The sequence below is a fragment of the Paramormyrops kingsleyae genome, chromosome 9, assembly GCF_048594095.1.
Source record: "Paramormyrops kingsleyae isolate MSU_618 chromosome 9, PKINGS_0.4, whole genome shotgun sequence".
NCBI lineage: Eukaryota > Metazoa > Chordata > Actinopteri > Osteoglossiformes > Mormyridae > Paramormyrops > Paramormyrops kingsleyae.
In genome coordinates this window covers 3720258-3732828 of record NC_132805.1, presented here as the reverse complement: position 1 = coordinate 3732828, position 12571 = coordinate 3720258, and positions in this window count along the sequence as shown.

Below are 12571 nucleotides of genomic sequence, written 5' to 3'. Positions count from 1 at the left end.
AGTCCAGTCTTCGTCTCAGCTCACTGGATAGCGTCCATGTGTCACAGCCATACAGCAAGACAGGGAGCACCAGACTTGGACCTTCGCCCTCTTACAAAGATATCGGGAGTGACACACACTCCTTTTCAGGGACCTCAAATCCCCCCATGCTCTCCCAGTCCGTCTGATGATCTCATAGGAAGAGCCACCAGAGACATGAATGTTGCTGCCGAGGTAAGTGAACCTCTCAACGTGGTTGACGTTCTCTCTGCAGACAGACATACTGCTGATGGTTGTGCCCAAGAGGTCCAGTTGGGATAAACATGATAAGAGTATAAAAAGTGTGCAGTACAAGGAAGGTGGGAATAAATTCAATATTTACAGTACAATACAATAAGTATATTGACTAATGTTGTAATAGGGGCTGTTTGGGTAACAGTGCAACTGAGCTGAGGCCACTAGGTCAGCTGTTCAAAAGAGTGGGAAGAAACTGTCCTTCTACATGCTTGTGGTGATTCTGGCAAACTTGGTGCCCTGGCTCAGATGTGCAGCCATGCAGTTGTGCGGGTGCCCCATGATGCCCCTTGAATGATGCCACCCTTTGCCCATCTTTGCCATCTTGCCCATACCAGTTTCCACTCACGCCTGTTTGTTTTCATGCACAGTGACCTGTAGCACCTGGTGGGGAGAAGTTCAAATAATTTGTTGCCTGGGTGTGGGGGGGTCTGTGATGATCTTCCCTGCCTGTTTCCTGGTTTGGGATGAGTACAGGTCCTTCATGGATTGGCAGGTTAATGCACATTATTTTTTCTGCTGACCTGACTGTTCTGTGTAGCCTGTTCTCTGTTTCTTGGTGCTTGATCTAAACCAAAATGTGATGGACAAACTGAAATCAGACTCAATGATTGATATGTAGTAATGGATCAGTAGCTCCTTGGGATGGGTGAACTTCCTCATCTGGCTTTGTACCCCCTGCTTCCTGGGGTAGGACCACTCACTGTGACCCTACACTCGACAAATCATTGTGGAAAATGGATGAATATATGACATCTCACTCTTTATGATTTTTTTTGGTTGATTTTATTTGAGAAGTAATGAAGCCTTGAGCTACATGTCCATTAAACTTGTTTGACCAATAAGAATTCATCAAAACACTGATAACCTTGTCACCAGGCAGACAGTCAAGATGGTCATTCTTTAGCTTTTGCCACTGAGAGGTATTAATGGAGTAGTGGTGTCTTACCAAGGTCAAATAGATGATATGTAAAAATTCTCACTTCTAACTTTCAGCTTGTAAATGAGAGTATCAATCTGGCACTGAATAGTACATGTCATTGAACAAAAGTATTTGAAAAACCATCAATTATCCTTAAATAACACTGATATGTTAATTAGAGATGTGCTCTAATGATGACAAGAAGGTGAAATGAAAGATCTCTCATTTAGAAGAGATCCAGGAAAGGAATCCCCTCTGTATCTGAGGAAATTCAAAGAAATATGCAACATGTTGTATGTAACAAACCTTCTTATAAATTTAAAAGGATGTGGTTACAGTCTTGCTGCCAGCATTCGAAATGAAAATGGGGTATAATTGTGTCATTGCTTTTTGTTATTGTTTAGCTTCATCATTAAACATTCAGCATTATGTACAGACAGCCATCTCCAGTGGTAAATAAAGGGAAGTGATAAAGGTTACTACAGTTCACTGCCCTGCAGTGCTGGTGTGTCCATAAAAGAGTGACCAGCATATTAAACATACATTTCATACTCATCTAGCTATCTTTTACCTATATTGTACTAACCACATATGCAGAGTGTAGAAACAACTTCAAATGCAGGGTACAAAAGGCGGTTTATGTATATGAGATTAATATTTCAAAACTTTTATAGACAATTTAAATTACTTAAAAAATTATCAATGTTTGACTTTAATTATACAGCCTGAAAACTCCATTGGATAGGATATAATCTCCTATAATCTTTTTCTTGTATGTTTAAATTTAACATTAACACTTGTTTTATTATGTTTGGGTTGTGTTTAAATAAATTTAATCATTAATAAAATTTTGTAAAACATATTTTTGTGTGTTGGCGCCTATTCAGGGTTGGTTCCCGCCTGCGCCCATTGTTCCCAGGATAGGTTCCGGGCCCCCCGCGACCCCAGTGGGGAATAAGCGGTTACAGTGATAGATGGATGGAGGGATTTACAAAGAAGGTGTACATATCAACACAAGTCAGATTTGTGAGAGGAACAGAGACTTAACCCACAGAGCCACTCACCACCAAATTTATCGGTGTGCACTTTACTGAGGATCTCTCCTGGAACCAGGACATATCCTCCCTGACCATGAAGGCCCAGCAGCAAACTCACTTCCTGTGATGTGTCAGACAAGACACAGTGCCACCTTCCATCCTGTCCAACTTTTACAAAAGCTCCATTGAAAGCATCTTCACAAACTACATAACAGCCTGGTTCAGGTCCTGCAGTGTCTCTGACCACCAGTCCATCCAGCAAGTCATTAAAACAGCAGAGAAGATTGTTAGGACCACACTGCCTTCTCCGCTGAACATCGGTAATGACTGCTGCATCCAAAGGGTCACTGGCATGATCAAAGACCCATCCCACCCATCTCACAACCTCTTTGCCCCACTGCTGTCTGATAGGATGTTCTGCAGCCTTAATACAAGGAGAATCTGGTTTATTGGCGGCTTGACTGCTAAACAGTCTGGCCCCTCCCAATCTAAGACTGAATCTCCTAAAAGGAATAACTTTCCCCTTCTCTGCACTATAACAAATATCTAATTGTATTTATTATTGTATTTTTCTATGTCTTACTTCTATGTGTCAAGATGTCATGTTTAAATGATCAAACGTGTTAAATGTTTTTATATTCGTATTTCTATTCACAGTTTCTTGCACTATGACCAACAAGATTGCAATGTCATCTCAGCATATGACCGTTGGATCATATAGCTGTGGATAACAATAAAGATACTTTGACTTGACCTGAAAATTCCCAGATTTACCAATTGCTACAAACCACATGCAGGCCAGCCAATCAATTTTTTTTCCCCCTGTGACATCATTAGTTGTCAAGAAAGAGATATATCACTTAAAAAGCCAGTGAAAATGTACATTAGCCCATTGTAATACTCCTAATAGAATTTGTTTCTACAATGATGCCAAATTTCCAGAAAGCTTTTATAGACATTTAATTACTAAACTGCTGAATAAAACTGAATGTTAAAACCCTCAGTCAATGCAGACTTATTTTGTTGTCTACTTAATTACAAAAGATGGCAACTGGTTACATGCAAAATTACTGCTATTTATTAAATTTTATTAAGTATTACTACTGCTATTTTATAACATTAAACAAAATGGAAGTTGTTTAGAGTGTTTCTTGTCTCCACACCTGTTTGATTTTCATTGACAGGATCTGAAGGCAGGGCAGTGGCTGGACGGGCATCAATCATGGGGGGCTAGATGTGATATACCTGTTATTCTCAGGTGATGTTCTTTTGGTCTCTATCAGTTACTCAAGCAGCTCAATGCTGAGTGTGAAGTGACAGGGATGAGAATCAGCACAAATCTGTGGCCATGGTGAGTCTTTAGAAAAGATTAGATTGTTCCTTTCTTAAGAGAGAATCTGCTCTTTGGAAAGGAGTTTAGTTACTTCGTGATCATGATTTCAGAGGGAAATGAAACTGACAGGCATGTGGGTTTGGTGGCTGCAGTGATCAGGTTCCCGATAACAGCTAATCACAGACAAGGCTTGTGGTTTACTGGTCAGTTCATCTCCTGATTCTCACCTATGGTCTTGAGCTGTGGGTAATGAAAGAAAGATCTAGGTTGTAATGAGATCTCAGCATAGTTGCCAGGCTCACTCTATGTCTGTTACATTTTGTTGTACCTGTTGTGTTTAATGACAATAACAGCATTGCCTACTATTCTGAGTGAGGAATTCAGAGATCCTGAAATAGAGTCACTGCTCCTTTAGGTAAGGTAGTTTGGGCATCTCATGCAGGAGGGATTATATCTGCCAGCTGGTTTGGGAACATCTGGGGTTTCACCAGAACGAGCGAGAGATTGAGAACATAAACAGACAGATCCGGTCAGACCTGCACAGCCAGCTGCCATTGGAGCCCTCATCAGGAGACGTGGTATGAAAATAATGATAATAAAGCAGATGCAATGTAGCATGTCTGTATTTTTTTAGCATGAGGAGGAACAGGACAGCAGGAAGGTTTTACTTCCGCATGTCACAGGTGTTCCTGACAGTGATCAGGAACCATCAGGCCATCGGAAATCCCCTGGCTTTCATTCAGTTACTGTGGTGGAGGACATAAGATAAACAAGAAGAGTGACGAGGAAGAGAAAGTGAAAGAGGCACTGAGTGACTTCTTGTTTTATTTTGTTGTTTTCCTGGTCATTTGATCTAACATATACAGAGTCAGTGGAAGCTTGGCTGAACATTAAAACGCTGAATGTGTGAAGATGCTGAGTGTCTGTCTGGGCATCACCTTATGATGGGTTAGCATCACTGAATGTGATGCTGGGCACCTGAGGAGGAGGCTGTCATAGGACAGGTTACATGTATCAGGGTCAGAGCCTAACAGGAGCCTAAAGAGAAATGAGGCAGCAGACACACTAATTGTTGATAGAGGAAAAGTCACAACTGCTGCATACAAATGAAGTTAGTGCTGGAGGGGTATGAAGTTAAATTAGTAACATATTTGTACTTTTTTACTTCTTAATTTGATTTTTTACAGACATTCTATTAAATGACAGACCTCAATACTGTACTATATACACTCACCTAAAGGATTATTAGGAACACCTGTTCAATTTCTCATTAATGCAATTATCTAATCAACCAATCACATGGCAGTTGCTTCAATGCATTTAGGGGTGTGGTCCTGGTCAAGACAATCTCCTGAACTCCAAACTGAATGTCAGAATGGGAAAGGAAGGTGATTTAAGCAATTTTGAGCGTGGCATGGTTGTTGGTGCCAGATGGGCCGGACTGAGTATTTCACAATCTGCTCAGTTACTGGGATTTTACAAAGAAAGGGTTTACAAAGAATGGTGTGCAAAGGGAAAAACATCCAGTATGCGGCAGTCCTGTGGGCGAAAATGCCTTGTTGATGCAAGAGGTCAGAGGAGAATAGGCCGACTGATTCAAGCTGATAGAAGAGCAACTGTGACTGAAATAACCACTCGTTACAACCGAGGTATGCAGCAAAGCATTTGTGAAGCCACAACACGCACAACCTTGAGGCGGATGGGCTACAACAGCAGAAGACCCCACCGGGTACCACTCATCTCCACTACAATTAGGAAAAAGAGGCTACAATTTGCACGAGCTCACCAAAATTGGACAGTTGAAGACTGGAAAAATGTTGCCTGGTCCGATGAGTCTCGATTTCTGTTGAGACATTCAAATGGTAGAGTCAGAATTTGGCGTAAACAGAATGAGAACATGGATCCATCATGCCTTGTTACCACTGTGCAAGCTGGTGGTGGTGGTGTAATGGTGTGGGGGATGTTTTCTTGGCACACTTTAGGCCCCTTAGTGCCAATTGGGCATCGTTTAAATGCCACGGCCTACCTGAGCATTGTTTCTGACCATGTCCATCCCTTTATGACCAGCATGTACCCATCCTCTGATGGCTACTTCCAGCAGGATAATGCACCATGTCACAAAGCTCGAATCATTTCAAATTGGTTTCTTGAACATGACAATGAGTTCACTGTACTACAATGGCCCCCACAGTCACCAGATGTCAACCCAATAGAGCATCTTTGGGATGTGGTGGAACGGGAGCTTCGTGCCCTGGATGTGCATCCCACAAATCTCCATCAACTGCAAGATGCTATCCTATCAATACGGGCCAACATTTCTAAAGAATGCTTTCAGCACCTTGTTGAATCAATGCCACGTAGAATTAAGGCAGTTCTGAAGGCGAAAGGGGGTCAAACACCGTATTAGTATGGTGTTCCTAATAATCCTTTAGGTGAGTGTATGTACTAAACAGTTTGGAAATTTGTGTGAAGCAATGAGAAATTATGTTCTGCTGTGCAGAAGTGACATTATGATCTGGGGATTACACTTGTTTTCCAAATGTTAACATTTGACAAATGCTCCAGAGCAATCGAGAAAAACTGTGAACCTTGTCATACAGGTACAATGGCCTTCGACTGGTCTTTTATAGGCCACATTCAGAAAGTATCGGTACTGTGATGACATGTGACAGGCCGCCCTCTAGTGGTTATAGCAGCACAGTGCTAGAACACTTCTTTCTGCCACTCAAAACATATGATGAATAATGATTGATTATCAGGCCCTTACATAGTTTAGTTTTGGATAAGAAAGATTAGTTCACCACTTTGGCAACAAAACTACACTACATGAGGATCAGAGTGTTATACTTGAATGGACAAAGTCAAATGTTGCAGCTGATTGGCTGATTGACCTGGGTCTGAACACACGCCTATGTCACTGGATTCTGGACTTTCCTGACCAGCAGACCACAGCCTGCACACACAGGCAGACACTCTTTCACTGTCATAACATTAAACACTGCAGCACCACAGGCTGTGTGCTGAGCCCTCTGTTATGATCCCTTTTCACACACGACTGCAAACCCATCCATGATAATCATAATGAAGTCCGGAGACGCTGTGACAGGCCTGATCTCAATCAACAGTGAGTCAGCCTATAGAGAGGAATTTGAGAACCTGAAGAGCTGGAACCTGGACAACAACCTCACCTTCAACCTGAAGTAAACCAAGGAGCTGATCCTGAACTTCAGGAGACTGACACACAAAGACCGCCATCCCATCAACATCAGCAGCGACAAGGTGGAGTCTTTCCAGTAGTTCAGATTTCTGGGTGTCCATATCAGCCTGGACCTATCCCAGGGCTAGACATAAGCCGCGGCACCGCGGCCAATGGCCGTCGTGCCTTTCAAAATTGGCCGCACGCCTCCTCAAAATTGAAGTACCTTACGGCCAAGATTGGCCTGCCTTTAATGTTTGTCTGGCCGTATGCCCCCTTTTTACCGAAAGTAACGTTCATTACACAAAAGACTTGCGCACGACACGGTCCACTTTACCTCGTCAACAATCGATGCATCTGTACTGAACCCGAACCCAACCTTCGATACGAGAAACGAGGTCGACCCGCACATCTCGTAATTCCCAACTACTGAATGAACCGCAATGAATTCTGGACTAATACGATCATGTGTTCGTCACATGATTGGCTGGTACGGTATGTATCGTCCAGCCTACTATGGAGCCACAGCAATGACAATGGTGCATCATCGGGGGTTACGTTTTTGATTGGAAAAGCCATCTGACGGTTTCCGAATAACAGATAGGTGTCCTCTTCGGTAATCATCGTGTAGTTGTCGTCTGCTGCTTATGCTGTCACCATGCCTCGCAAAGATCCAGAACGTAAAAGAAAGCAAGCTGAACTCGCGGCTACTGCTGCAAAATGTTGCAAATTATCTACTTTGTTCAGGTAAGTGTCAGATGGTGTTGTAAAAAAACATTTGCCGAGGCAGAGCAGATTTGACTCAGAGAAGTACCAAGCTCAAAAAAGTGTGCAAAAAACGAACGTCAAGTCAATTGTCATGTACACTAAAAGAATACAGGTGTTCTGAGCAAACAAATACAAAAATATTGACGGCTCCTTTATTGTTGGATTTTGTTTTTTGAAATAAAGCTATATATATCTATAAATATATATATATATATATATATATATATATATATATATATATATATATTCTGTCTCAAATCGAAGGTCTTATTGCGTAGGTTGTCTAAACTTGGTAATTACAGTAATTGGTAATTTGTGACTCAGTATTGGCCCAATGCCTTTTTGGAAAGTTTCTGCTTTTTTGAAAATAAAAAAATGCATCCTTTATGGAAATAAAATTCCTCCACAAGGCCCAAGGTGTCCTATGAAATTTAAATAAATGAAAAAAACATTTTTTCAAATTAAAATTTTTCATTTGTCAATGACTTCACAAAAAACAATACCACTGCACACTAGCTAATAAAATTTATGATCAAAATTCGAGAAAAAGATTTATGACCAAAGCTCTAATTTGAATTGGTGGTGCAGTGCACTAGGAAAAGATACCCAGTGACTCATATTTCTTTGTACCAAGAAATTAGATAGGTGGTCCAAATACTTAATTAATGTAAGGTTTGGAAATTGTCAAATTACTACATAGTCTGCGAGCCTCGGATATGTGGCCTTGGTGCCCTGGATTTACTCCAGATTTTGGCCTTGTGCCCAGGCTTAATGGCCTTGTGCCCTAGAAAAAATATGAATAGCCAAGGCCAAAGTGGCTGTGCCCTCCTAAATCCTTATGTCTAGCCCTGCTATCCTGATCAACAAACACAACTACCATGGCCAAAAGGACCATAGAGGCTTCACTTCCTGAGAAGCCTAAAGGAAGCACAACTTCCACAACAGCTGATGGTCATCTTCTACAAGTGTGCCATAGAGTCCATCATCACCTACTGCATCATAGTCAGGGAGCAGCTGAGAACAGGAAGGCCCTCCAGTGCATCATCATATACTGCATCACAGCATGGTACCCAGGCAGCACCTGAGAACAGGAAGGCAACTTCCCGAGAGCCCGTTCGATGAACGAATCGAACTTACGGGTTTTCGGACACTCGGTGACTCAAAAGAACCTGTTCGATGAACGAATCGAACTTACGGGTTTTTGGACACTCGGACTCGGTCGGTGAATCAAACGAACGGTTCGCGAACCGATCCCAAGAGCCCTCGCGGCGTTTACTGCAGAAATGCAGTTACGCTGTTAAAAGGAATAAAATAAACGCAGCTCTTCATCATTTATCACAACAGTAAATTATTGCAGTTCTGTATAATAAAACTATATGTCTTTCATCAAAGAACAAACTAAGATATGTATTAACTTTGACGTTTACACAACAACGTATGCAAGTTTACTCATGGTCATTATAATTGTATGTGTATGTGTGATTGTATTGGTAATATTGCAGTTGTTGTTAACTGTGATGTAGTCCTTGATACTCATGCACATGAATTTGGCTTAAGTAAAGAAAATAAGAACTATATATACACACGTGTTTATTCAGCAACGACACCCTTTCTGCTTTTTATATATTGTTTTCTTTATTGTGAATAGTCAAGCTGAACATTTTTGTTGAACATTTTTGTTGTCAAATAAATCCTTCAGTCAAATAACGTAACCTTCAGACAGATTTATTATCCGATCCCATGATTCGTTGAGTCATATGGTCAGGTGCAAATGTCGTCTCCCTGAATAAAGGGGAGAGGAAAAATCACAAAAAATCACCAGCGATGTTTCCTCTTCGAAAACTTTTATTGAATGAGCAAAACTATTTTTCTTTCACAATCTCATTTGCATGTAACATGTTCATCACGACACAAACATATTTGCCAACACTCATTTCAATCAGTAATTTACATCACATTTCTGAATCACTAATCAATTCAGTAAACATAGATCATGTCACGCACTACGGTATATTTACTGATTTTCTTTTATCTATACAGTATCACTTCACAGTTGTTTGAAACAAAATACGCAAAGATTTTAAATGCAATTACACATTTGCAATTATATCTTAAATCATTACATTTCAAAGCAATCAAACGAATCTGGTACACGGGCAGTGTCCCGCGCGAGGCCACCACACAAGCGCTGCACGATAGCGATGGCAGCCATTTTAAACTCAAATAATTAGAGCCGAAATAACCGATCAATATAAGACATCAAAATATGCCATATCTGGGGTGCGTTTCTCGAAACCATCGTTGCTACCTACGTTAGCAACTTGCGTGGTTCAAACTATGTAAGTACGACGCAGGTGTTTCTCGAAACCATAGTTCAAACTACATAGGTAACGATACTGCGGACTTACGTGGTGCGATGCATCGTTAAACGACGCAGGTGTTTCTCGAAACCATAGTTCGAACGAACGTTCGCAAACACTGTCGTTAAGTTGTGTAGTTAGAAGCGTAGTTATATGTAAATTCGTCAGCGATGGTGGAAAATACAGTGCAATAAGGGTATAGTCACCGTGTAAGTAAGAAATTTAATAATCTTTAATACCTAATAAGAAATAATTTAGCTCTACGATCACATATAATGTGAAGTTGTCTGAAAATGTAGTTTGAAACGTAATTGTTGTGTGGGTCTCTGGTCATAAGTACGGTAACTGTCTGTAGTGAGCAAATCTCAGACTGCAAAGTATTAATTAGCACATGGGTAGCTAATTTTATCCAGTAAGAGCAGAATGACACTACAGGGGCCAGATACGAATCCATGCCTTTGTTCTCGGGAAATTACGTCTGTAATGTTTGGTTATTACACACACCTGTGTATTCCAGTCAGCCAGTATAACAATATTCTGTAAGCGACAACGTCGGAATAAAAGTTATTCTGTTTATCACTCCAAGGAGCGTCGCATTATTTTTCCGCGATTACTAATTTTAATTTTATTGGCGTTATGTGACTGACAGAAATTGATGTCACAAATAAATATACATGTGTGTGTGTGATTATTATATATTTTACACAGTTCGCGAGTGTTTGTACGCGACCGGCTGTGAAAGTGCGTTGTTAGTTGTTGCGCACGACTTGCCGTGAGTCTGACCAATCGGCGCTGGAACCACTGTGGTTTAAACTATGGTAGGTTAGCCGTGAGTCTGACCGATCAGCGCTGGAACCACTGTAGTTCCAACTACGTAAGTCCTAACTAACTAACGTGGTTCGAACAACTGTGGTACGACGGTTTCGAGAAACAGTCGTTGGTCGGATGTTGGTTAGTTTGAACTACCATAGTACGATGCATCGTTAATGCTAACTTCCGTCGTTGTTCGAGAAACGCACCCCTGCACAGTAAATTCAAATAATAAACCAAAATAACATAGTTTGTTGTTTAAATGATCTCTATCACAGTACACTTTATACACCACTAACTATTTTAACGCCGGTTTCAGCACGAACAGTTACGCACGTATCTAATGCATTAAAATACAATTAGGCGGTTTTTTTATGTTTACTTACATAAAACACATACGGAAATACTACAACATAAACCACAACCAGTACTGACATTTTAGACAACATTTAATGACAAAACAACTTTACAATACCTGAATAAAGGGGAGAGGAAAAATCACAAAAAATCACCAGCGATGTTTCCCCTTCGAAAACTTTTATTGAATGAGGAACATGTTCGTGATCTCCCCCTAGTGTACCAATCAGGCATTACACCAATTAACTAAAACTTTGCAACAGACAAAAAAAACCAACTCTGCCTCCATCCCCAACACTCCAACATGTACCCATTTATAGCCACTCAGCACAACCCCTAGAAAAGCAACCTCAACCAAAACACCAATTTCCAACATACCACACAAAAAAAGAGGGGAAAAAAAGTGAATCATAGAATCGGTTTTAGAATCGATTCATTACAACGGACAGTTCGAAAGAATCGAATCAGTTAATTGAGCCGAACTTCCCATCAGGGCTGGACTGGGACAAAAAGATGGCCCTGGCATTTTTTTGGTCATGGCGGCCCACTATGATTATTTATACGATATGCGAAAGCACATGACATACCAGAGGATATATGTGTACGTTGTGTGATTTCAAAAATTAAAACAAAGTGCAGCAGCCTACAAGGAAGAGAGTAACTATGTTAAAAAATTGATATGATCTTGGGAGAGATGGCCAGTGTCAGAATTCCTACCTTGAACTGAAAGTGGATGTCAATGAAACACAGAGAGAGAGGGGCAAGAATGTTAATTTCACTAGTGTTATTTCTCTGGTTGCCTATCAATGATAAATCATCCATTTCAGCAAAGCAAAGTTTTACTAATATTACATGATAACTGTAAGCTGTAACAACTGCAAACTGTGACTTTATGGCAAGCTAAAATACCCCTAAGTTGGACACCAAATCTACTCAAAGCATTATTTAAAAATGGACGCTATAAAGGCAATTCTCTCTCTCATACACACAGTTTGTGCACAAAACTGTAGTTTTGTACACAAATGACACAAAACTCTATAGGCTAATATTATTATGCATGTTTTAAGTCTGACTGAATAAAATAAGACTTGTAATAATTTCCTATGTTGAAAATTTGCACACTTTTGGCCAAGATACTATTTAGTGAAGATGTGTCTCTAATCATTTTTTATCATTTTAAAATTGTATTGTAGCACCGGCAGGGCTCATGTCCCAGCATGCCCCGCGTGCAGTTGTAAATAGCCGTTGTATTGCTGTTGTTATTACTAATGGTTATATTTCCTTATTGTGGCGCGTGTGTTTGCCCGTGTCTTGTGTGTACCCTGTCCGATCCTCGTGTGTAATTAGCTTACGTAAATCTCCCACCATGTATCTATCTTAGAGTTCAGCGTCTGACAACCCCGTGTTTCTGATGCGTAATCATTTTGGTTCTCGTTGGGGGACTGATGTAGTCTTTTTTCTGGATTAGCAATATATTCTCCCCGGTAAGCAAGTGTTTGTGTCTGTTTCTGCTCC